Source organism: Gouania willdenowi, chromosome 7, assembly GCF_900634775.1.
Source record: "Gouania willdenowi chromosome 7, fGouWil2.1, whole genome shotgun sequence".
Taxonomy (NCBI): domain Eukaryota; kingdom Metazoa; phylum Chordata; class Actinopteri; order Blenniiformes; family Gobiesocidae; genus Gouania; species Gouania willdenowi.
In genome coordinates, this window is record NC_041050.1 from 266,263 (window position 1) to 271,262 (window position 5,000).

General features: G+C 39.6%; 1 protein-coding gene across 2 annotated transcripts in view; it reads left to right on the top strand.

The window, feature by feature from the left end:
• The first annotated feature begins 739 nt into the window (after window positions 1-739).
• rgs19 (regulator of G protein signaling 19) overlaps window positions 740-5,000 on the top strand; it is a 15,600-nt gene continuing 11,339 nt past the window's right edge. For both annotated transcript variants that reach the window (XM_028451892.1, XM_028451893.1), the window contains exon 1: window positions 740-863. The gene's annotated coding sequence lies outside the window, so the exon portion shown is untranslated. The remainder of the gene's footprint in view (window positions 864-5,000) is intronic.

Genomic DNA, 5,000 nt, shown 5'->3' on the forward strand with positions numbered 1-5,000 from the left:
GGCTTTAATTCACCATCACCACTGTTGTTTCCCACAGAGTTCTGGGCCGGCCTTCCTGACAGGCAACACAGGCGGCCACCTAGGGCGTTATCTGCTGGAGGGGTGCCAAATTGCACCCCTCCAAATTAAAAAAAATAATAATAATAAATGTGAAACACACCCTTTACAATCACTGTATATGTTTTTTTCTTAATTGAATATTAATATTAAAAATCTATATTGTTGATTTATGTTACTATGTTATAGTAGTCACATTTTTATCTCTATTAAGCTTTTTGTTTTTCTTTAATTTATTAATGTTACCTGTCACCACAGGAATTAAAGAAGCTGCATTAACTCCATAAGGTCCTGACTTTTTCTGGTTGTTCCTAAAATAGAGCTATTGCAGTCTAGACCCAGCACACATCACACCTGTGTCACTCTAAGATGAACACATCTGGCCTGAGGAGAATCTGTAACAATATGCATGATTTTGTCAGCCATGTCTAGGGTTGGGCACCGAGAACCAATTCCTATTTACGTAACGTTCCAGAACTATTACGAAGATGTTTGCATTTGATTCCTAAATGCAATTTGTTTCCACAGCTTAATCTGTTTGTGTGTGTGTGTGTGTGTGTGTGTGTGTGTGTGTGTGTGTGTGTGTGTGTGTGTGTGTGTGTGTGTGTGTGTGTGTGTGTGTGTGTGTGTGTCACAATCCACTGAATGTGTTTCTTCATCTTTTCCTGTTGCGTTGGCGTCTCTCTCTTCCTCTATGGTGTTAGTTGACGTGTGCTGATAGAGGGAGTCACTGGTGCTGCTCACACTTGGTCCTGGTTGTGTTTGGACGTTTCTCGTTGATCTGGTGCTGAGTCGTCATTTCTGTGGTGAGCGTGACCGTCTGAGACTAAACACTGGTTAAAATGGAAGCTTTGATTCTGGTTTAGTTTACTTTATGTTTTAATGTGTTCTTGATTCTCATTATTTATAAAACAATCTATAAGTTATTGTCATTAAGAAAAACAAGGCTTCTTTTCTCAGTTCTGTAAAATTGTAGATGATATCGATGTGGATTCAAGGGCCAAAAGAACAGTGAAAGAGATTCAGGGTTCAGGCTAAGATGAGACATAAGATGAGACAGGCTAAGATGAGACGGGCTAAGATGAGACGGGCTAAGATGAGACGGGCTAAGATGAGACGGGCTAAGATGAGACGGGCTAAGATGAGACGGGCTAAGATGAGACGGGCTAAGATGAGACGGGCTAAGATGAGACGGGCTAAGATGAGACGGGCTAAGATGAGACGGGCTAAGATGAGACGGGCTAAGACAAAGACATAAGATGAGATGAAACCATATGAAAGGATAAAGTGAAGAGAAAAGGTAACTTTACTAATCCAAAGGGAGACACACGCTTACTCCTAAATTCCATTTATAAAGCTAAGCAAAGCTTTTTATCTCACTGTCTGAATAGTGACTTACTGAGGACATAATAATAATAATAAAAATAATAACTGTCTGTAGTTCTGACATCACATCTACATCCTCCAGAACATTCTGGATCAGTTGGCCTGTGTTGGTCTGTTAATAACACAAAGAAAGAGGGTTTGTGTGAGTGCGTTAGCATGTAGCATGTAGCATGTGAGTATCGGGCCACATTTTTACGTCTGAGTTCGACTCAAACCAAACAGTTCAAACCTCAATTTTTCTTCCTACAAATTATGTATTAATATTTGTTTTATTGGTAAACATCACTTTTATTAACAAACAACTGTTAATGTAACACCAGATCATAAGACGGGAAACAAGAGAAACAGACCATGGTCCTCCTCTGGTCCTCCTCTGGTCCTCCTCTGGTCCTCCTCTGGTCCTCCTCTGGTCCTCTGGTCCATGGTTCTGCAGCTGAAGCACAAATGAAAGAACGCTGTGTGACCAAACCAAACCAGGGGCCTCATTTATGAAAGTGTGCCTAGCTAAACACACTTCAGCTAGCGTACGCTAAAAACCAGGAAGTGCGTACAAATCTTTTTTTTACCATTTATAAATGAGAGCGCACGTACGTCCCACGCCTGTTTCCATTTATAAATCACAATCAACTCAAAGGTTGGCGCACGTGAAGAAACACCTTGCTCCGCCCATTTGGTGTCCATAAAAGGTCAGATGAACGCCCTAAATTAATATTCACTAATATGAATTTCACGGTGGAGCGAGGGGGAAAACGAGCAAATAAAACAAATTGCACTCAACGTGAGGGGGAGGTATTAATAGTTGAGGTGGACACACCCATCAGAGCGTAACGTGGTGACAGTGAACATCACTAATGATAGAACGATCACGTTATGTTGCCTCATCAGACTGTGACAGGTGAAAAATAAACAATCACACACAAAAATGGAGGAGAAAATGTGGATCACTCTCTATAGGAAGAACATCTGTTCAACATGTGGAGGAAAGGGGCGGAGCTCAGCCTCACAAAAAGCTGGCAGTCCTGCTTACAGATCTCGCTGGTCTTTGAAGATCCTCTCCCTCCGGTGTATCCCGTGCACCTCGTCCTCCAGCAGTGCCTGATAAGCCACTGTGTGTCTTTACACATTAGAGTTCCTTTTTATAACAGCTACAGGTGTTGTAGACAATTGATCAGCAGTTTGTGCAATGATCATGTGGTTTTATTTACAATCATTATTATTATTATTATTATTATAAAACTGTATTTCATTCACTCCCTGCAGGCGTCAGTATCATTTTTTCTTCCTTCGTTTTTTGCAAATGCATCCTTCAAATAACGTGTTGTTAAATGTTCAATATGTTATTTCACACAATTTCTATTAATTTCACTGAGCTGTCTATAATTTCATCCTTCTCCTGTTTGGGGGCGGAGTTTCCTGTTCCTCATGATTGTGTGCGTACGGCAGAGTCAGAGCAGCTGTGGAGGTGGAAACATTATCACCAGGTTTTTTTTATAAATCCCAAACTTTGTTTATATGTGTCACGGTTTGCTGTTGTTGTGGACCCCAATGCAGGGAAAGATGGAGGCAGGATGCAAGAGTAGCGTTCTTGGAACCAGTCCATGTTTATTTCAAAATCCAAACTTAAATCCAAAAACAGGGGAGTAGGAACAGGGAGCGAGACCAGAAACACGGAAGGAAACAACTAACCTGACATTACACACAATGATCCCGCAGCCATACTGTGTCCAAACACTCAGCTAAATAGTGGAGGAGGCCTGATTGGGAATGGGCCACACCTGGGTGGAAACACGAGGGAGCTAATCAATCACCACCCAAGCACACAGACATCACTGAGGGGTGGAGCCACAAACAGGAATCCCTGAAACACCGACAAGACTCAGAATAAACAGACACAGAATAACAAAACACCCAACAGAACATAACAATATGTGACGTACGCGTTCTTTTATATGTTTATAAATGAGACCCTAGAAGTTCTAAACGTGTCTGAACCTGATCTGATTGGTTGGGTACTGTTGGGCGTCGGTCTGGTATCCATCCTCTAGTAAACAATGATGACTAGACAGTTTCCACTGAGTGAAGACAGGACAAAACACCACCAATCAATCACTAGATTAGATTATTTAAAACCAGGGTTGATTTAAAAAAAAAGTCAAAAACATGGTAGAATATGACAGGAACAGAGAGAAAGAACATGTTTGCTGCTCTGACTCGTAATTGGCTGAAATCCATCAGTAGGAAGGAGGTCCCTGTGGGAACCAGTAGGGCTGGGCCATATGGACCAAAAGTCATATCTCAATATTTGTTTCTCAATATAGCAATATACGATATAAATTTAGATCATTTCATTTCAAATAAAGTCTGACCAGAAAGACAATTCTGGGTTAAATTTGATTATTGTAAATGCTACACATTTATTAACAAACAGCTGTTTATTTATTTCTATAGACATTGTACAACAGATGTGTTGCACAGACCAGAGATAGTTACTAGATCATTTTCATCTGTAGTCTGTGGGCAGGTTTATACAGTGAACAATATAATGTCTATTCACAAAAGAAAAAACACAAAATCATCACCTCAACAAACATTCAAATGACATATTTACAGTATTTACAATTGCAATTACAATTATTTAAATTTTTTAATTACATTTTACAGTTTTTATCAGTTTTCAAACGTGCTTTTTAAATGACAGTGTCCTGTCCAACACTAAATACTTAACACACTCTGCTTCTACAAATCTTTTACAATCATTTTTCCCACAGACTGAGAAGTATTCCTTATTGAAAAAAACATACTGACAGTTTTTCTAAAATTTAGTGTCAAACATGATTTCCATCACTTCCTGGAGCACAGCTGCTGCTTTCTGACTTGATTTCACGTGAACTTCAGGACAAATAGATGGAAGATCATTTATATAACCACGGAACAAGAGAGGGCCCAAAATGGAGCCTCATGGCACCCCCAACTGACCTTCTCCTTTAAGGGACAGCATGTGTGAGTGAGTTCTGTAGTGTGGCTTTTTTGTATGTATATCTAGGTTAGGACGCATTCAGAAAACCATCAAACTGAGCTTTTTATGCTGTTCAGAGAAGTAGTGAAAGCTGTGACTCTTTAAATAAGTATTTTAGCATAAAATAAGCTACAAAAAGACCATATATCAATATTATATTTTTTTATATCCCCAAAATAGAAAACTAGAGATATCTTGAATCTTGATATATTGCCCAGCTCTAGGTTTATAGGTTCCAGTAGGTCCCTGTGGGAACCAGGTACTCAGGAGGGAAGACACTATGGGTGGAAAAGTGCTGTATAAAACCAAATTATTATTGTTATTATTGTTATTGTTGTTGTTGTTGTTGTTGTTGTTGTTGTTATTGTTGTTATTGTTGTTATTGTCCTTTACAGCTTTCAGACATTACAAATGTCCTCTGTGTGTGTGACCACAGTCACATGTCCTGTGATGTGTCTCCACTCTTTCACTTCCTCTTTTCACCACTAAAGACTTCCACCATCAAACACACACAATGTGTCTCATCACTGATTATTGTTGG